The sequence below is a fragment of the Bactrocera dorsalis genome, chromosome 2, assembly GCF_023373825.1.
Source record: "Bactrocera dorsalis isolate Fly_Bdor chromosome 2, ASM2337382v1, whole genome shotgun sequence".
Taxonomy (NCBI): Eukaryota; Metazoa; Arthropoda; class Insecta; order Diptera; family Tephritidae; genus Bactrocera; species Bactrocera dorsalis.
The window spans coordinates 71,890,228-71,912,520 of record NC_064304.1 but is presented as its reverse complement, the minus strand read 5'-3'; the positions used below and the strand labels follow the sequence as shown (position 1 = coordinate 71,912,520).

Below are 22,293 nucleotides of genomic sequence, written 5' to 3'. Positions count from 1 at the left end.
TCAGGAAGCATGAGGGTATTACATCTGGGATAAAAGATGGTCTTACCTTATTTAAATTAACTAAGGCATCTTCTTCAGAAATAATTGGAGCGTTAATTCATAATTTGATAGGAAAACATTTTAAGAGAATTAGTACAGTAGTTTGACTTGAAAAATTCTGCATTGGATATAATGTGATTGTGATAGCATAATAGATATGTACGTATTTTATACATACAATATTCTTTTTTAACTTATTTAAGTAAATATTATAACATTTTTTGTTTACATCCGCGAACATTTCCGAATATTTAGAATATACAAGTGATCCAGTTTTTTTAAAATCTTTAAAAGATCGGGGTTTTCTGATTTTTAGTTTATATAACTCTTTTGAGAGACAGGAATTTGTACTTTTACTTTTAATAATTACGATAAGAGCATAGTTACTCCTCAAATAAGGTAGGCAGAACAAGAGGATTACTCTGAATAACTTCTGTTCAGTCGATCACATCTAAATATTTGAAAATCGCTGTTTAAAATCTCATTATCAAAAATATGAAATCCAATTACATATATGAAAATTAAATTAGTACTGTTTAAGTACAAATCAGTTTATTTGGTATTAGACCTCTTCTGATAATAATAAATGCTCAGCGAATTACTATCAGTTTTTATTACCGAGATTTTTTTTCAACAGATTTTTTAAGTTTTGTCACAAATTCACGTACAAAAGCCCCGGGTGGTCAGAATCAGCTGTCTAAAATCCTTTTAAATTCTGTAGAAACATCTATTTTAAACGATGATATACTTCTGCCGCAATTGAATTGAAACTTACTGATATGGATATCATCAATTTTTAAAGGCAACAAAACATTTATGTCCTCAACCGTAGTATCTTTGGAAGTTTATAAATATCGATTTTTAAGGTGCTATTAACATTTATAGCGGGATTCTGTAACCAGTCTCTAGTCTCTATTTGAGGCAAAATCTCAATTTGTGACTAGTTACTATTCACTAAACAGTCTCTAGCGTTAGTCTCAAAATATTGAGAGCTGGTAATTAGCAGGCCACAAAACTAAAAAGAACTATTGTCTGCCATTTTGAATATACTGAATAGAGATCATCATAGATATTCATCGATTGTCGTTTCTTTATATTTTGTAAGCAACTCAAACACGAAAAGGTTAGAAATAAATCAATTTTTTATAAATTTCGTAAATATTATGAAACAAAGTCAACATATATTTTTATTTTTATTGACAATTATGTTTTTTGACTATGTTATAGAAAATTTAATATTTGTTATCGACATTTTTATTATCATTCAAGTGTAAAAACATCTCTGAATAATGAAATGTAATAGGTTTTGTGACTGTCACTTACAGAATAGCAAAATTGTCTCAAGTCTCAAAAATTGTCTCTAACTTAAAATCTCAAATTTGGAGACTTGAGACTGTATCACAGTACAGAATCGCACGGTTAGAGAGAGCATCTTGGACAGTGATTCAAATGCCCAATGCGATACGATAAGCAGTCGATACTTTGTATTGTTTATGCATCACTAACAGTGCTGTTCACCTTTGACTTTTGTTCTCTTTATGCAATAGTTGGCATTACTGTCAAAAATGCCAAAGTAGGAAAGAGCTAAATAAAGGAAATAATGATTATTTGTTCGATAAAACCGTGTGTTTTGAAGAAACCAGAACCTTTTACTTGAAGTGATTGATGGGACGCACATCCAGTTAATACAACCATCACGGAATGAACATTTATTGTTTAATCGTAAAATAAAACACCGCATAAATGCAATGGTGGTAAGAACATTCATAAATACAATAATATACTCGTATATATGTATATTGATTCCAGTGTAATGAACTAAAACTTTTTTTTAGATATGTGATCACAAAATGCAAATAAGGGCAGTCAATGGTAAATTTGGAGGCACGTCGCATGACTCCCACTTATGGAACCTCTCAGGAGAACGTGAATGTTTGAGGACAAACTAACCAAGATAAAAATTACGGACATATGTACATGTCTACATTATCTGCACATATATATACAAAATATTGATATTTTTTTTTCAGCAGCGCTTATGTATGTATATTATTTTGTTATCACAGGAGACTAGGGATATGGTGTATTTATAGAGAGATTTCCAGGTCTGTTATCTGCAAGAGAGCTACATTACGCGCCTGAAAAAGTCGTTAAAATATTGAACGTATGCTTCGCTATATTACACTTGAGTCGGAAGAATTTTTGGCACAATTCCGATTTCTTTGACGCCGCGATCTGAAGGTACCGTTAGAAAGAGGAAGTTCTCCTGATTAAAAAATATAATTATAGGATCCGCAAACGCTTAGTTTACGGGATATTCGACTTCAAAGTTCAAAAATTCCCAAAATTCGAAAATTTCAACAAGCTATTTCCCCACATTAAACACACTTTTCAGACATTTTTTACTTTAAATTAATTAAATTAAACTATAAACATTTAAATACATCCACATTTTTCACGTTTTGTAGGTTTTTACGTAAGAAATCTTTATTTTAAAATTTACTTTTTACACTCGTAGTTATCATCATTTATGTGCTAACAATTGTAAGGGAATGGAGCGCTGCCATATGATAATAAGCAAATATGAGCAATTCGCTGAATTTCTCTATTTTGATATAATTCCTCTTTCTTTATTTAGCAATCTTAGTTCTAACAAAAACAAGTGTGTCTATAAATTATATTTAAAATTAAAATGAGTATAAACAATCTTTCCATGCATATGGATGTTTTCTTATTCAAATTTAATAAACAAGTAGGTAATATCTTAATATATAAAAATCACGTGTCACATTGTTTGTTTGCGATGGACTCTTAAACTACTGAACCGATTTTAATGAAATTTTTAACACTGTGTGCAGTTTGGTCCAACTTGAAAGATAGGATAGTTTATAACTCTCCTTATAGTCGCATTATTTATTTATTGCAAATTATTTGTTTATTATTAGCAAAGAGCTATCCACCAGTTGGTGGCGCTAAGAGCGGTATTGAGTGCGGTATGTTACAGTAGATGGCGCTACAAACATTAAAAACATTAAATGAAAATGCGTTGTTTGAAGTTTATATTATTTGTGGTAAAGTTATACGAGTCTATGACTTCCAAAAAAAAATAAAAATTGGGCGGGGCGAAGTTCGCCGGGTCAGCTAGTTATACTATATAATAATATTACGTATTAAAATAATAAGGTTACCCCGGGTATTGGCTCGATCAGGATTATCTTTTTAAAGGAGTACTACGCGAGAGTACTTCAGTCACCCTGGGTATGGGTATGAGAAAGAAGTATATACTACACGAAAGTACTTCGGTCACTCCGGGTATTCGCTCGACCAGGGTTATTTTTTAGAGCAGTCAACCCGATATGATATAAATTTTACAAAATTATCATAGATTTTTACCTATTTGTCTTTATTGAACATAAATCGCATATTATACATATATATATGTATATGGAAAAAGTTTCCACAACTCAATATTATAACTTGAAAAATGTTGGAAAGTATTTATAATTAATATAGAAAAAAGAATCACGCAAAGAAACATCGTTAAGAATCCTACAAATTTGGTGTTTAAGATGTGGCAACGCTTGTTTTCCTCATAATTGTAAACAAACTAACCTTTGCAACGATGAGTGTGATAAGTGATTTTTAAATTAATAAATTTAGGTAAAATATTACAAAATAAAAGTGAAATGTGAACTTATTTCAATGTTTAAAGTGTATATTTAAATATACCAAGTGAAAAATGTAAAAAAATTAGTGAAACTTAGAGAAATATCATGTGTTTTTAGTGCAAATTTTTGAATCTTTAATCGTGAATATTTTGAAAAATATAAGTTACTTCAATATTATTTTTAGATATTCCTCCTCTGGAGAAGCTCCCCTATCCGCACATACCCCATTTATACAGAAATTCATTTTTTCTACCCCTCCGCCAAAGTAATCGGAATCGTGCCGAATTTTTCACCACTAATATAGATTTACTTAATATTAGCCGGGTTTTATTTGGCCATCATAAGCTAAATCATGGACAAATAAAACGTACTTAACTTATTTCTTATGTTCGCTTGAATTATGTTGGCAATGCGAACAAGAACAATCCGCTGATATACAATTTAGTTTGTAATTTCACTATACAATATATATGTAAATATTAATCATTTGAGGTCTAGAATACAAAAAACTTAAAACAAGTGTTCATATTTGTCATAATTTTAACTCAATACTCATCCAAAAAATCTGTAATTTTTGTTTCTTTACATTTTCATCTGTCAAAATGAGGTTTCTCGCTTTGCCAATTACTTTTATTTTGCAAAAAAACCTTGCTATTGTGAATGAAAAAAAGCGATTAACTGACAATGCCTCTAGTTTAATACATAAGCTATGATAGCTTATAACAAGCCAATATAATTAGGGGTATTCTCTTGCTCTTGCAAGATCGCAGATTGCAAAAATACTAAACCGAAATATACAAGGGCACGAGAGCACCCATTGCAGAATCTAGTGATATATGAGCGACTGATTCAGTCAATTTATTGTAAATGACTATTGTGCATGGCTATTGTGAATTGGCGCACCTTCTGCATACATTTTTAACAAAAAAAACTGTAACAAACCATTATAATTTAAATAAAAATTATAAAATCTAATTAAAATTTACAACAATTTAACGACGTAATATGTCTTTTTGTAAAATGGCAACTACAACAGGGTTGCAATTTTATTTTTGCGTGACATTGCACGCAAATATACATGGGTTTTGGTCTGACATATTTTACAGCCATTGCAAATAATTTTCTGCGTGTGTTTATTGTTGCGTCGTTGTAAATATGCAATTCTTGCACCGTGCACCGGGTTTTGCAAGAGCAAGAGAATACCCCTATTATGTTGTCTAAGTCTTCCATACAAAATAAGCTAATAGCTTAATTTGCTGGTTAAATAAAACACCCATAGTGTTAATTTTATTACTATAAAGGTATGATATACTAGTATATTAAAACGAATACGATAAATGCTAGTAACTCAACTTAACTTAAAATAAAGGAACTATTTGCGAATTAACAATTCTTAGAGATTCAATTATAAAAAAAAATTATATTATAATAATTTAACTTTAATTTTTAGTTTCATATCTCAATTTTAGTTGATAAACTTTTTGTTTATATAGAAATAGTCTTCGTTTAATTTATTCATTTTTTCGATGTTAAAAAAATTTTGTATATTAAAATTTATATCGTTCAACACTTTAACTGCTTTTTGAGCAGTGGCTATGTCACTTTGGAACATAGTGGTAGTTCACTGTTTTGCGTATTTGGTTCAGTAGGGTCTACATTTACCTCCGACATGCTGGTTGTCGCTGCACTGAACGAAAAGGTCCCACTCATTCCATTTATTGATTCCTCTATTGACAATAACTCACTTACTTGCTGCTCTAACTATAATAAAGGAATGAAAAGTGAGGCACCATCTCCAGTTCCCGAAAAATTTGTTTATTTCGTCGCATTTCTTCCTTTAAGTGAATCTTATAGTCTGGCCTAAACTTTAATTGATTGCATTTAATCACATTTATAATTTATCTGTGCAACTACTACAGTTGGGATATAGTGCAGGTCGCCTCCTCGCTGGTGCATCCTGGGTAACGCTAAATGGCTTGCGGCCTTCACGGCCTTACATCTCCCTAGAACACTTTTTGGCATTGAACTGGTTTTTAGAGTAGGAAAACTTATTTGGATCTGTTAGAACCCTGGACTGGTGGTGGCGGCTTTCTGGCACCTGAGTATGATGGGGTGACACCCATCAGAAATGGCTGCCGGACAAATGTCGAAACTGCCTCCGTCCCGTTAAAACCCTGGCAGGCCTCAGAGTACGTTCACAACCTCACCCTAACCTCACACGGAATTGTCCCGCTGATCTCAAACTGGAGGGTCCTCGATGACCACTCCTTTTCTGATCATAGGTATGTCGGGTTTAGTCTAGCCGAAGAAGGTCCACCTAGAAAATATTTCAGAAAACCCAGGAACACGGACTGGGAAGGTTACAAAGGCTTCGGCAAACTCTCGCATTCGCACCAGGGTGGGCACTGGAGAGCTCTTGTCCACTGAAAACACCGAAGGGCGGAGGGAAACCTCAATGGTGGACTTTGGAACTCTCGGAAATTAGGGCGTCCTGTAGACGCTTATTTAACAAGGCCCGTAGGAGTGGGTTATCTGATGATTGGGTCCTGTATAAAACAAGACTTTCGATATACAAGTCCAAGCTAAGTTCTGCAAAAAAGTGGAGGGCTGTCACGAGTCCTCTAGATTCATGCGTATTCTCCCAAAAAACCCTGTGTTCCTAAGGTATCTCAAGGATGTACATGGGAAGTGGGCGCTGAGCAGTAAAGAGACACTTCAGATGTTCCTTGATGCTCACTTTCCTAGTAACACGTCCGAAGGTATCTCTTGGAGCGTTGCATGCTGACTGCACGGCTTTTGTCGACCTTCTGGATGAGCGTCACTTGACTTGGGCGATCAATTCGTACAAACCGTTCAAGTCCCCGGGACCGGACGGCATCATACCAGCGCAGCTGCAGCCGGCTGTTAAGGTGTCATGCGGCTGGTTGGCAACGATCTATGCGAACTGCATCAGATTAGGTTACATCCCGGGGGCCTGGAGACGAGTCAGAGTCACGTTCATCCCGAAGGCTGGCAGGGGTTCCCACGTCACGGCCAAGGACTTCAGACCCATCAGTCTCTCCTCCTTTTTACTAAAAACTTTGGGGAGACTGCTGGACTGGTATCTATCTTTTTTTTGTTATTGAAAGGTAATAAATGATGATTTTACATTTCATTGAAATTGCAACTAGTGATAAATTTTAACTAACAAGCAATATTTATATGTATAAAGTAAAACAATAAAAGCTGAAATAACAAGCTTTTCTTTTTTAGACTAAATGTAACAACTAAATATAATGATATTTGTTATCTTCTTAGATTCGTAATAGATCATGAAACGTAGTTCTTTTCAATCTGCGCCTGCTATTTCTAGTCTCTCCTAGTTGTCGGGCTTTACTGTTTACATGATTTTGTAACCTTTTTGCATGTTTCGATGCTGTTTCGCGAATGACTTCCCGAACCAATTTTAAATGAAGATCACGATGCAGGTCCGAATTGCGTATGTACCACGGGGTATTTACCATTTTTCGCAGAACTTTGTTTTGTAATCTTTGAACCGCTTCGATGTATAACCGGGCGGCGCATCCCCATAGTTGAATTCCATATGCCCAAATAGGTTTCAAAGTTTGATTGTTGACTAGGAGTTTATTTGATGTTGTTAAGAGTGATTTCTTGCCGAGCAACCAGTTTATTTTGAGGTATTTTAGTTTTAGTTCTGTAACTTTTTTTTGTATATGCTCCTTCCAGTTCAACTTTGCATCCAACGTCATACCAAGATAATTCACAGAGGTGGAATACGGGATTACTTCATTTCCAATATGTAAGGGGATGTGCGTAGCACTTTTGTTAGTGAAGTTTATATGGAAAGACTTCAACTCGTTTAAAGTAATGTACCATTTCCGTGTCCATTCTACAATTTGATTTAATGAAGATTGCATTCTGTGCGACGACTCAACTTCATTTTTGCCGGTCGTAATGATGAAGGTATCATCTGCAAATGTGGCGTTTGTACAGTTTGGCGGCGTAGGCATGTCGCTGGTAAATAAAATGTATGAGTGGACGCAGGACACTTCCTTTGGATACACCCTTTATCGGCTGTAACGTAGTACATGATTATCCCTGCTTGATTCTGAAGTAGCGGTTGTTCAGGTGTAAGAGTCAACTAGATCGGTTAGATACTGTGGAAAGGGAAGTCTTAATTTAAGAAGTAAGCCATGGTGCCATACTCTATCGAACGCCTGCGATACGTCAAGGAAAACAGCTGTGCAATTGTGCTTTTTTTTCATCGCATCTTCAATTATACTCGTTATTCGATGAACTTGATCGATTGTGGAATGTTGAGATCTAAATCCAAATTGATGAATGGGTATAAGTTCCTTTTCTGCAATTATAGTCTGAAGTCTTCTTATGATTACAGCTTCAAGTAGTTTGGACAAAATAGGTAACAGTGAAATTGGACGATATGAGCGCAGGGGTTTCTTTCTCCTCTTCTGTGGATCCCAGTCGTTAACGACTTTCTCAAAAAGCTAGAGGATCTTGGCTGTCAGGTGATTGCCTATGCAGACGATGTAGCACTTATGGTGAAAGGAAAGTTTCTAAGCACCGTGTATGAGTTGACGCAGAGATATCTCAGCGTTCTAACAAAAAGAGCGGTCGGAAGTGGACTCGCCATCAATCCAAATAAAACAGAAATGGTTTTATTTAGTAGACGATACAAGATCCCTGTGGCACCGTTGCCGCAAATGGGAGGTATTCGCCTGCAACCGGCGGATGCAGTGAAGTATTTAGGGCTCATTCTGGATAAGAAGCTTTCATGGAAGCCGAATATCGAGAAGAGAGCCAAAAAGGCATCGATTGCCCTATACTGCTGTAGAGGAGCTATTGGTAAAAGGTGGGGCTTCTCACCGAAGGTGGTACTATGTTCTATGGAGTCATTATGTGGTGGAGGGCTTTACAGAAGACCACACTTGCAAAGAAACTTGAGAGCGTTCAACGAGCTGCGCTCATCAGTATGTGTGGTGCATTAAGGCCCACCCCAACCATTGCACTTAATGCAATACTGAACATAACGCCGGTGGATATTGCGGGAAGGTGTATGGCTGCAAAGGTGGCTATTAGGCTCAGGGAATCTGGGTTCCTAAAGGAGCGTGTATCTGAACACTCGGATATCCTCACAAGCTTTGCATACCGGATCATCTGGATCATGGAGTCGCCATATCGAACTCCGACGGCCCCTTCTCTGCGCATATACCGACAAGGGAGGGAAGAAGCCATTGGAGAGGAGGGGCAGTAAGCTTCTTTAGGGATGAATCAAAGCTTGGGGGGGAGGTTGGTGGAGGGGTCTACTGTCGGGAGCTCTCCATCAAATCCAGCTTCAGACTTCCCGACTATTGCAGTGTCTAAGGTTGCAGCCATCAAGGTAGTAGCAGATTTGCTGCTAAAGAGTGTCTACCTTCAGAGAAGTGACCATTCACTCAGATAGCAGAGCGGCGATACTAGCCTTAAACTCATTCACAGTGCGTTCAGGGTTGGTCGAAGAGTGTCTGGCGTCACTGTCTCTGGCGGCGAGAGCTTATATTATAAGACTTGTATGGGTGCCGGGCCACAGCGGAATCGCAGGTAACTGGAAAGCTGATGAGCTAGCAAAGAAAGGCACTCTAGAATCGTTATCGGTAGAATGGGAACGGGTAGGTGCTCATGCATCCTCTTGTGTTCTACTACTGGATAGCTGGGCCTCGCGGCTGCTTGGTCAGCGCTGGGCCAGCATTGGTATCTGCGCGGTCGCAAAAGCCTTTTGGCCCAAGATAAATCGAAGGAGATCTAGTGATCTCTTTGCCCTCAGTAAGACTAGCCTCCCATTAGTGATGCTCTTGACGGGCCACTGTCCTAATGGCATACATGCTGAAAGACTGGGAATCTTACCGGACACCGCATGCAAAAACTACTTAGAAGAAGATGCGGTAGAAACTAGCCAGCACTTCCTTCTTGACTGCCCTAAGCTTTGGGTCGACTTTATTCAATATACTTGTATTTTTAAATTTATTCCAATTAGTGTATTTATTGCATAACGTTGGCTTGGCGGCCGAAATAATTGGCTTTTCATACAGAGTTAGTAGCACTGGATAATGGTCAGAGCTTAGGTCTGAGCAATCTTTTATACATAAATTGAGTTTTGGTATTTTATTGGTTATAAAGAAGTCCAGAAGGTCTGGCAATTTCTGACAATCTGTAAGCCAATAAGTGGGTCTTCCTGTAGAAACAAAATTGCATCCAACTACTTGTATAGCTTTGAGAAGTTCTCGACCTTTGGTGGAGTTAGACGAGATCCCCAATGAGTGTGTTTTGCGTTATATTTTTTTAATAACTTCATATACGTTTCTATTTTTATATTATGTCTAGGTGGACTATACAGAGCAACAAGATACAATGGGTGATTGTGCAATTTAACTGAAATTGTTGTAGCTTGAATTTCTTGCATCTTAATCGGATCTTACTCGCAGTGTTCAATATTTCTTTTGATAATTATAGCGCTCCCTCCTCGTACTGAGTTTGCCGCCTGTGGTGTGTGATAAATTCATAAATTTTAAAAAGGATTGGTTCGTAAAATGCGTTTCAGATAATAGACATATATCAATATTTCTGTCGTGTAGAATAACTTCTAATTCATTCTTACTTTTGGAAAGACCATTAGCGTTCCATAGCATTATTCTCAAAGAGTTACTGTTCGTCAATAAATTGTAGATGGTACTCAAAAGCGTTGAGCCGCTGATAAAAGGACTTAAATAGTTTCTCTTGCTCATTTAGTTTATCCAAGATTTGGGATAACGGACTTTTTTGCATTGTATTTGTATGGCCTTGTTTAGCTATTTGCGCAAATGAAACTTTAGAACCGGAAGAAAGGGATTTTACTTCTCCTATGTTCATAACGGGTTTGTTCGTCGGAGCATTGGCATTCTCCTCAACTGAATTACCATTCTTTTTATCTCTCAGTTTTTGCAGTTCTTTTGCGACGACACAACCACGATAGCTTGAAAGATGAGAATCGCCGCAGTTGCAACATTTAGCAGGGTTTTTTCGGCTTTTCGGCATTCAATAGTAGGATGTTTGCCTCCACATTTCACACACCTCGATGGCTTACCACAGAAGTTTTTAGTATGTCCAAAAGCTTGACAGCTTTTGCACTGTGGAATTAATTTAGATGCTTTAATAGGCTCAACTTTGACAACGGTACTAAGAATAGTTTTGATCTGGTGAATTTTTTTAATGTCTTCGGTGGCATCAACTACTACTAAAAACATATCTAGCGGTTCTTTAGTCTTCCATTTAAGCTTATTAATTGCATTTATGACCTTAAAACCTTGAGATTTCAGATCATTTAAAATGGATTGTGTATCGCATTTTTCATTACTGAATAAAGTGTTGACGCAATTTATAGGGGAATACAAACCACTGTTTCTTTAAGTTTAAACTTGCACTCACACTCGCGCGAAAAAAAAGATTTGTTTTGTTTTTTATGTTATAATTTTATGCTTATGCAATCCTGCTTATTGTTTTTGTTAAACATAAAAGGTGTGCTGAAAAAATTGCAAATATTTTATTTTTTTTTGTTTGTTAACAAGTGTGGTTGAATACACGCTGGTAAGTAGGCATCGCATAAATAGGTATTTGTATTTATGTATTCATTTGTGTATATTATATATTAAATGAATTGATAGCTCACTTTGTATTCCTTTTGTATGTAAAGGGCGCCTGTAATGTACATATGTATGTTTCTTCCGCCAATTTTTATCCTCTCCCAGTTGGTTTAACCTGCTGTGTTTGTTGTTTGAGTTTTTTTTTTTCAATTCGCGCCCGTTTGTTTATTGCATTTAGGTTTGTGTTATTTGTTTAGTGCTTTTCCTTTTCGTGCCCGATTTATGTTTTTTGTGTTTGTAAAGTTTTGTATATTTTGTTTTATTTTTTATCGCCGCAGTTTTTGTTATTGCATATACATATGCATATTATATTTGTGCCGAGTCACCACACTTGATTTTTTGTTTTGTGTCTTATGTTTGAACATTTATTATTTTTGTCACTGCACCGTGTTTTTGTTTTCTTAAACTGCTTGGTCGTTTAGTATTCTAAGTGCACTTTGTTTTTGTTTTGTTACCCCACTGATATATGTATATTTTATCTTTTTTATTCTGTTTGGGTCACTGCACTTTGTAACCGAACTTAGTTTTGTGTTTTAGTATATAGTTATGTATGTACGCACTTTTTATCACCACTTTTATGTTTATTTTGACTTTAGTTTTCCCAATAGTGCCTTTCTGTAAGGCTCGAAGGACCATGAATAAAGTGTTGATCCAATTTATTGGGGAATAGAAACCACTGTTTCTTGAAGTTTAAATTTGCACTCACACTCGCGCGAGTGTTTAAAAAGAAAAAGATGTATTTGTGAATTTAAAATGTACAATTTATTTATTTAGCTTCTGTTTACAGAACAATGGTTTAATTAGTTTATCGCGTCGAACTGTGTGGGATCGCTGTATGTCGGCGCGGGTGGGACGATGTCGATCGAAGCAGCACAGTATCTAATCGAATGTCCAAAATGGATGTTTATGTGCGAAATGGGACAAACGAATGTATGTATAAATAACGAATGCAGACCGGTGGCTGCTGATGTATCGATGACTTGAAATATCATGGACGACTCGAATCAACGTAGCATACAGGATTGGTGGATAATCGAAAGGTATGTTGACGCGGCGCAGTGCTGAATATCATGTACATATATAAAAGGGCGAAAGTTCATGAGCGCATTGTATATGACGAACTGTGTGCCTTTCCTTTGTCCATCCTTTTTGAGTACATATGTGGTGAGTTGTGTTGGTGTTCTGTTGTAATGACATTAGTGGTGAATTGAACTGTTTTATTAGGATGCGCCAGTTTTAACCGGTAGAGAGGGTGGATGCTTAACTTATTCAAACAATTACCTTTATTGGCCTATTATGTTTACTCTCGTAGCTAAACCAAGGTATATTTTCATTAGATAAGTATTTTGTTATTGTGCGATAGGTGTTTGCGTCGAAGACATTAAGTTTGTAGGCGCCGTTGCTCAAAAGCTTTATTAAAAAGTTGTTCTTTATTAGATCTGTAATATTACAACGTAATCTATTAAAATCCTTTACGTCGTTAATTATAATAGGAGGTGGGCGGTGGGTTTTAGTATCATTGTTGGCCGCCTGCTCTTTATTTTTATTTTTCGAAGGGCTGACAATTGTTGGAGAAGTATCAGCTATGTGTTTTTTTTTGAAGAGCGCTTCTTTTTGAATATCCACCCAGTTTCTTTAGCTAGCTCTTCTTCATCGGTTTCGTATATTTGATCTACATTCATACTAGAAGGTTTTGCTTCAACACTCACATGCTTGCTTTTACTAGATTTTAGTTCTTCGTTTTCTCTTTTTAATTCTATGTTATCTTTATGTAACTGATTGCGCATCGCTTCCAAATTTCTAAGCCTCTCATTTATAAGTGAGTTAGTTTTTTCTAATTCTCTTATTTTATTTACTCTAAATGAGCTGAGACTGTTTCTCGGCGTCACCTCATGAAGAGGTTCAGCCATTTTTATTTTCTAATGATTTCTCTACTGGGTATTAGAAACCTGTCGTTTGGTGGATAATGAAGTTTTAACAAGAAGTTTGTTTTTTGTTTTTATTTGGCCAGTATGGCAGCGCTGATTGCAATTGGAAATAGTTAGAACAGAACAGCTGATTTAATATACGCAGAAATAACGTGTAAAAGAAACATCTGATGTGCACTTTTTTCACGGCGAAAACTAATTATTTGAGTGCTCATACGATTTGTTATTGTTAAAAAAAAAAAACAAACTTCGATTGAAAATGTAATTTGATTCGAATGAGTTTTACCAATTTCTGCTATTAATCCAAGGGAATCGATATGAAACGTGTTGACAACATCAATGCTTCCCACGGCGCACACACCCACGAATTACCACAGATTGGTTTATTTGCAAATTGTCGCAATTGCGGAGCACACCCGGATCTTGACCGCACTCAATGATAACAACAACAACTCCTTTCTGACATATTTAGTTGAAAATCGTAATACTAAAAAGAAGTGGCGTTTATCTGAAGTTGAATTGCTTCAATTTCAAGAGTATTAGCCTTCTTTATGTTATACTTATCTCGATTTAAGATGATTTTAGTGTCATTTTTTCAGTTGCTAAATATACTTATAAGTAATTCCAACCAACCAACAAGGACTGACTTAAAAAAATATAGCAACGGGGCCAACATCATCAGTACAAATTAAAACATCATAGTTCTCAGAATGACATATAGTAAAAAAAAACGTTGACTCAAAATTATATTTCATACATATACATACATATATCAGGGGTGGCCAGAAATAGTTTTTTTTTTGGGGGGTATGTAAACACTTACTTGAATCATGAAGATATTAAATATAGTAGTCTTTGTAGAGTTTAATATCAGGAAGAAAAATTTTTAAATCGACCTTCTTATATGTATCACATCATACTAAATTGGAAACCCACATTATACATCGTAGACGTGCGGGTGACATTTTTTCTGTAGCATAATCTTGTAGAACCCCTAAAGGTGATCTAGTGAATGATGCCCAGATCATATTGAAATTATTAAGAGAACACTCTTCCAACCTGCTGAATGGCAGTGAAAGCATGACACCAGGAGATGGTGCTTCACTGCTGCAGTGATTCCGGCCTTCTCCGTGGATGAAATCTAAAAAAAAAATCTCGTTAAACTAGATAATATTGCCTGAACAATGACCTACGATAAAAAAAAAATCAAAAATTGACAATATGGCGGCGTTTTAAAAAAAATAGTCGAATTTTACCTAAAATTTTGGTCGTTTTTGGCCTGCATGTCACTGTACGGAGAACTATATATAGAACATGTAAAAAAATTCGATAGTCGATCGGATCATTTGGTTTTGAGTAATCACTGCAGCAAATTCGAAAAATGCTGTTTAGAGAAGAACGCGATTAAAGTTCCAATGCAACTATCTAACTGCCGAGCGGCTACTCTTTTAAATGGCTGTAACTCAAAAACTGTTTCAGATATCGATTTGAAATTTTAGTATGCTATTTTTAAAGGTATAACCTATCGAAATATGAAAAAAAATTGATTTTTTGAAAATTTCACACTAGGTGTGCCCCTTAAGAAGTTCGAATAGCCGGGCTATTCAAATACGTCAACGAAGAACTGATAAGGAGCATGTATCAGCAGCTTCTCTGTAGAATATGGTCGGACAAAAGCATTCTCGACGATTGGAATTTAAGAACACTCTGCCTAATTCACAAAAGGAAAGTGAGCTGCCTCCCGCGATGTCTTAATTTGGTATCCCCGCAAAACTAATACGGCTGTGTAAACTGACGTTCAGCAATACCTCTCTGATCCGTTTGATACCAAACGAGGTTTCAGGCAAGGCCCTTTCGTGGGACTTCTTCAACCTACTATTGGAGAAAATAATTCGAGCTGCAGAACTAAATATAGATGTACAGCTGCTGGCGTACGCTGATGATATTGATATCATTGGCCTTAGTTTTGCTTTCTCCAGAATGGATAAAGAAGCGAAGCAAATGGGTCTGATGGTGAACGAGAACAAGACGAAATATCTCTTGCCGTCGCACTCGCGGCTAGGCTCCAACATCACTGTTGACAATCATAGCTTTGAGGTGATAGATAATTTCGTCTATTTTCGAAACAATATCAACACCAACAAGAATGTCAGCCTCGAAATCTAACGCAGAATAACCAACAAGTGCTACTTCGGACTGAGTAGGCAATTGAGAAATAAGGTCCTTTCTCGACGAAAAAAAAACCAAACTCTATAAGTCACTCATTATTCCCGTCCTTCTATATGGTGCAGAGGCTTTTACGATGACAACATCTGATGAGTCGACGTTGCGAGTTTTCGAGAGAAAAGTTTTGCGAAAGATTCATGGACCTTTGCGCGTTGGCCACGGCGAATTTCGCATTCGGTGAAACGATGAGCTGTACGAAATATAAGTCGACATTGACATAGTTCAGGGAATTAGGAGACAGTTGCTACGCTGGCTGTCGTCTGAATGGACGAAAACACTCCAGCACTGAAAGTATTCTATGCACTGTCCATCGAGGAAAGTAGAGGAATAGGAAGACCTCCACTTCGTTGGAAAGACTATGTGGAGAAGAACCTGGCTTCAGTTGGAATCTCCGATTGCAAACTGTTGTTAACTTGGCTATAACCACGTAAGCGGTGTCTACGCTAGTAAAGAAGAAGGAATGCACTGGACTACATTCTACCTGCGTAAATGAAACTTTCATGCGTTGAATTCGTTATACTGGACTTAAGTTTTATCGATTATATTTAATTATCCATAAAGGAAATAGTCATGCTCAAGTAAGATTTTTTAGCCAAAAAAACTAAAGAAATTGAAAAAAGACGAGACTAAAGTACAACATGAAAGAAGACTTGACAGAAAAGGCAAAGGCACGTCAATAAGGCTGAGGGAACACAAAGATTTGAATTTCTATGCAAAAAAGATGTGTCTGATTATGATCCTAGATTATATATAATGTACATTAAAAAATTAATATTGGTCGTATGGTTGTCATTTGCTTATATTGTAATGCAAAAAAAATCCGAACAAAGCTCCAGGCTCTGCTTCTGCAACGAAAAGGTGTTTTTACCAGAACTTTGTGAACCACTTGAACGGTTTTTGCTCTTTCGGAGCAACCAAAATAGTAACAAAAGCACGGTACATGTATGTACATACCTACATTCAAAATTCATGTACAGGTTTACCAACGAACAGCTGTTACCTGAACTTGATCAGAATCCGCATAATTTGCACATATATTTTACAGGAACTACCGATGGACATATTACAACAAATGCTACACGCTTAATACGCATATTTTAGAATGATCTTGAAAGAATGTTTAATAATAAATATAAAATCGTCATAAGAGCAGACAAAACGCCAATGGGAGTTCACGAACAACTCAACGAATTTTAGCGTATATCAAAGTGACTATGAGACACCTGCATCCATTAACAAGATAGTTCCAACAATGAATTTCTACGCTTGTTGCATAATGATAAGAGAAAGACATCAGCACCTTTTACGATGTGGACTATATCAACAGTCTTTGAGCAAGTGAAGTGATGGTCTTTTATTTTTAAGAAAAATCAGAAGAAACTGCGTGCAGAAAACGTCCACTTTCGGGGTGCTATATCAAGAGGTGGTATTGTAGAAAATATTGGACAAAAAGTAATTATACCTTCCTCATTTACCGGCAGCCCTCAACATTGATGCCTTAACATACATAAGAAATTACACTTGCAATCCCAAATGGGACGAAATTGTTTTAGTTTTGCTTTCGGGTCAGTCAGAGATCGTTTTTCAACAAAATAACTATTCGAAACACATTGAAAAAATGTTTACTCGCTGGTTCTTTCGTTTGGATGATTTCAACTTATCCAATTGCCGATTGAGAATTTGTGGATTACTGTGCTTGGCGCATTTGACGCCAAGGTGGACAAAGAAGATATTTTTGGCACAACGGTCGGTAAACTCAGCCTCCATGATGAAAGGTCTTCAAATGGGTGGAGTCCCAAAATATGGTTATCTGTGGTACTAGATTCCAGCATAGGAAAATTCATCAAGCTGTCTGGCTGTCTCCGGGACGAAAAGCCACCAAACAGGTCGATCCGGAAAAATTAACAAAATGGCGGCCTCAGGAAATGTTTGTCTAAATTTTTGGGTAAAAAACAAGTTGGTCTTAAAAAATCCAAATTTTTGAAAAAAAAATTCTTCGATCAGGCCCGAGTTTATTATGTATTCTAAAAACTGTATAAATTTGATTAAAATCTGAGCGGTTTTCGAGTTACGGTTGTCACCAGTTCAAAAAACATAGTTTTGAGAAAAACGCGTTTAAAGTTTCACACTAGCGCTTTGAAGTGCCCGACATCTCTTTGTTATTTGTCGAATAATTCAAAAACTAATTATCGGATCAACGTGAAATTTTCAAATATTTTTAAGATATTACACGTATATTTTTAAGATATTACACTTAACGAAAATGCAAAAAAAAAAATAGTTTTTTGAAAATTCTGACTACCCCTAACACCTTAAGGAAGCGTTGTTTTGCCCCGCCCATTCAAATATTGAATGCTGATATTGTTTCCGCCGACGTAACTTTCTTCGCATTGAGGATCACGTCGTTTGTTTCTTGACCAACAGTAGAGTTATCATCATCGGCACAGTGAACTTTAACTCTAACGTAGGTTCAACAATCCATTGTATAATTTCAGAATTTAATATTTTCTCCAATGGTTTTACTTCTTGAAGCAAACTAGAAATTGTGTGAATTTTTGATGTATCTTCAGCTAGATGTAAACGTAACTCTGAAAGAGGGATGTCATCTTCACTATCCCATTCGGTCAATGTCAAACAATTTTTGAAAAAACGACTGAATTTAAAGACACATTATCTGCATTCTATGCATTAGATAAAAAACATAATGCGTCTTTCAAGTTAAAGCTTTTCAGAGCTTCGTCTACTGATTTTCCTCGTCGAACGATGTGACCTAAAGGCTAGTTCATTTTCGTAAGCCTTTAACATTCTGGTCCATGGGCTGTATAACAGCAGTACAATTCGGAGAAACTTTTTAACTCTCCTTCTTTGGGGTGACAGGGATTATCTATAACAAAATAGCCTTTTCGCGAAAATTCTTGTCACGGAGAAAAAAAGGTTACCCGCAATTTTGAGAAATTTTAAATTGATAAGATACGTTTTTTAAAGCAAAACATCTATACAGCTCGATGGAACAAATACTTTGTAAAACCATTGAAAGCCAAAGTCAATCAAGCACTTTTTTCCCTTGTAGACAACAGGCAAATCCGTAAAATTTCTAAGTGAGGGTGGATTCAATGATTTCCCAATAACCATTAATTTTACTCTATGATTACCAGACGCATTCGTACAAACAAGAAAAGTTATTCTTTATTTACTGATTTTAAGTCCCGGAGCCGAGGTTTCTTTTGAGCGCACAAGAGTTCTATCAGGCAAAAGCTTCCAAAAGAGGCCAGACTCATCAACATTGTATAGTATATCTGCCCTTGTTCAAACCTAAATCAGTAATTTTTTTGTTTAAGTTTTGCAAAAATGGGTCACTTGAATGAGTATTATTCGAAGGTTTTTTGCCACATATTTTCAGTGTTCGTATTCCATATCTGTTTTTGAAATTTGTGATCTACCCATTGCAAGCACGAAAGTCACCCGGCTTTTCCTGTATTTTTGCATGGAAAAATTTGGTCTTTGCCTTGAGCATATCAGTCGTGATAGATAAGTTCTTTGCTCGTTGTTTTGCAAACCATTCCATGAGTGCTTTTTCCATTTTTGGAAATTCTGATGGTTTAAGCGTGTTCCTCTTTCCAGGACCAGATTCAGCATGCGACACGAATTTCTTTATGGTGACTTAATTTTTCTTAATACGAGCTCTTGTTGATCTATGCACTTGAAAACTTTTGGCTAAGGAATTGACAAAATATCCTGCACTTTGTTTCTTTAAAATGTCAACTTTCTCTTTTATTGTTAGCAACGTAAATTTTTTCCTTGCCAATTTGAAACCGCACTACACAAAACGTCAATTTAAACTGATTCAAATCTTCCGAAACGCACATGCGTTCGCACATTCGAACTAAGGAACCGTCACCAAAATCAACAAGGTCTTGTCGCAAGTATCGAGAATTTTTTTGTATGTCGCAAGTACTGAGTACATAATGTAAAATATTTCTTTGTTGCAAGAATCGAGGTGTTGCAAGTATCGAGATGTGCGAGAATCCAGGTACCACTGTAATATTGGCATGCTAACCACGGGGAGTGCCACAAAATCCCCAAAAAAAAAATCCCCAAACACAAAATCCCCAGCTGAAAAAAAATCCCCAAACACATAATCCCCAAAATCAAAATCCCCAAAATTAAAATCCCCTAACACGAAATCCCCACCTTTTGTTTGAGGCAGTGTCACAAAATCCCCATTTTTTTTTCGGAAATTTAAAGTGGCATGAATGAAACACGCAATAAAACAAAATAGGAGTGAAAAAAATTTAATATTTTTTAAAACTGGTTTATATCTGAGTGCAGAACCTGAAAATGTTGAACATATGGAACAGGAAGTGGTGAAGCGTAATCAATAAGACACTCAATTTCGAATTTTTTGATGATACGTTATTTTGCATTTCAGATGATGATATGTACAAACATATGCATGACTTAAAATACAAATAGTACCGTTACCTTTTCTACAATTATTTTACCATATGCATTTTTTCATATTACATATTTATCACATTACGTGTAATTAATTGTGATTAAAATTACATAGTTATATTTTTGATTAAATATCGTGTTAAATAATATTTACAACGTGTAAAATAATAACTGTCGCACTAAAACAACTGTGCATATTTCTTTACAATCACATCACAACATAATTTTTTTTATTTTATTTTTATTAATAATTTTTTCACATTTCATTTAAATAAAAATTTTAAAGAAAATGGAAGTCGTAGTTTCTGTGTCAAATAAAGGAAATAATAAAATATTTTTGGATGGTTTTGATTACCATTTTCATTCCAAAAATGAAAAAAAGAAAGAGTTCCGCTGGTCGTGTGCGCAAAGAAAATCGCTACTGTGTAAAAGTGTTGTTGTGACAATAGAAAATAGTGGCGATCATGTAATACGACGCGCTCCTACTGCCCATAATCATGATCCAAGGGCCCATCAAATATCTGTGGCACAGGCGAACAACAAAGTAAAGAATTTGAGTACATCATCTTCACTGGCGCCTTCCCAAATTATTAGGGAAGCAGTTGTAGATTGCCAACCAGACTGCCGGGTGTACTTACCATCGAAACGAGCCCAAAAAATGAAGATAAGTCGACTTCGAAAGGGTACATATACCAACGAACCAGGAAATGTACAGGAAATTAATATACCGGAGGATTTGAAATACCTGGAGGGTGAATTATTTGTGTTGAGTGATTGGGATTTCGATGGTGAAAAAAACATTATTATGGGCACAACGAGTTCCCTAAAGGAATTGGGGAGGTCACACTGCTGGGTGATGGATGGGACGTTTTTTGTTGTACCGAAAGTTTTTCGCCAACTGTTCACCATACAAGGGCTAATTGATGGTCAATTTGTGCCTCTAGTTTTTTGCCTGATGAGCAAAAAATCCAAGCAGGCGTACACTGAATTTTTTCATCAACTATTTAATTTGGCTTTAGCATATAATATTAATCTTAATCCGCAAAGAATTATTACTGATTTTGAGCGAACCATCTCGTCTGCGGCAAAAGAGTATTTTCCTGATGCCCGATATAAAGGGTGTCTATTTCACTTTGGCCAGATCATTTGGAGACGAGTTCAGAAAGAAAGGCTCTCTCAAAAATATGGCAATGATGAAAGTTTCAGCATAGCTGTTCGTATGCTGAAAAGTTTATCATTTGTTCCCCCAGAATGTGTGTCAGATTATTTCAGTGAACTGAAGAGTAGCTCGACAGACAGAGATTTTAAAAAATTGTGTGCTTGGTTTAAAAACCAGTACATTAGTGAAAATATGAAGGCGGGTGCTATGATATATAATCCAAATTTTTGGTGCGTTTCGGATTCTTTTAAGGATAATTTTCCACGTACTCAAAATTCAATCGAGGCTTGGCACCGTAGGCTTAAAGTAATTGTAGGGAGAAAAAAATGTGGTGTTTATGAAATCATAAAACATTTAAAAAAAGAAATGATTGAGGTTAAATCAACCATAGAAAAAATACACTCAGGGATCGGTGTGCGAAAAAACAAAAAGAATGTCGAGCGTGTAAAGAAAATTAAAAAAGTTGTTAAACGTCGTTTAGAGTTAGATAAACTTGTTTATTTAAAATCGATAGCACACAGTATTTCATTATGTAATTAGAATTTCCATACATGGTTTATTTGGGTGTATAACGTAATGCCGACAATCAAAATCTCGAAATTTAGAATCCCGACAGTCAAAATATCGACAAATCAAAACACCGACAAATCAACACAGACAAATGAAAATACCGACAAATCGAAACATCGACAAATCACAATACCGACAAATCAAGAAAAGGTGGCGTTGTTCGTTCGAGGCCCTGCGGCCTTCGGCCTCCGGCCACGAACACGCTCAGGATCATAACCCTTAGTCAGCAGAATTCTCTTTCTGTGCTTCGATAGAAATAAGGGCAGGCAAGATAAAATATTTTTCACATGTCGGCATTTTGGTTTGTCGGTATTTTGATTTTTCGGTGTTCTGATTGGTCGGTGTTTTGATTTGTCGATATTTTGATTTAGCTGCATATTTAAATTTTGTCGGTATTTTAATATGTCGGCATTTTGAATTTCGATATTTTAAGTGTATCCCGGTTTATTTATGTAAATTTTTTGAATTTATTGCTTTTTTGTTTATTTTCATCACTAAAAATTTGTCTACATATGTATGTATATAAATATATGTATGTTTATGTTAATTTATATAAGCTATTCGAAAAATTGTGA

The 22,293-nt window shown here is 36.0% G+C and overlaps 1 protein-coding gene and 1 long non-coding RNA gene across 8 annotated transcripts in view; one reads left to right on the top strand and one right to left on the bottom strand.

Annotated features, from left to right (window-relative positions):
- LOC105232869 (protein unc-13 homolog 4B) overlaps positions 1-22,293 on the bottom strand; it is a 153,860-nt gene that overhangs the window by 108,256 nt on the left and 23,311 nt on the right. The window lies entirely within an intron of this gene.
- LOC125776774 (uncharacterized) lies at positions 929-2,757 on the top strand. Its single transcript, XR_007421915.1, has 2 exons — positions 929-1,793; positions 1,875-2,757. It is a non-coding gene; the product is annotated as an uncharacterized LOC125776774 (long non-coding RNA).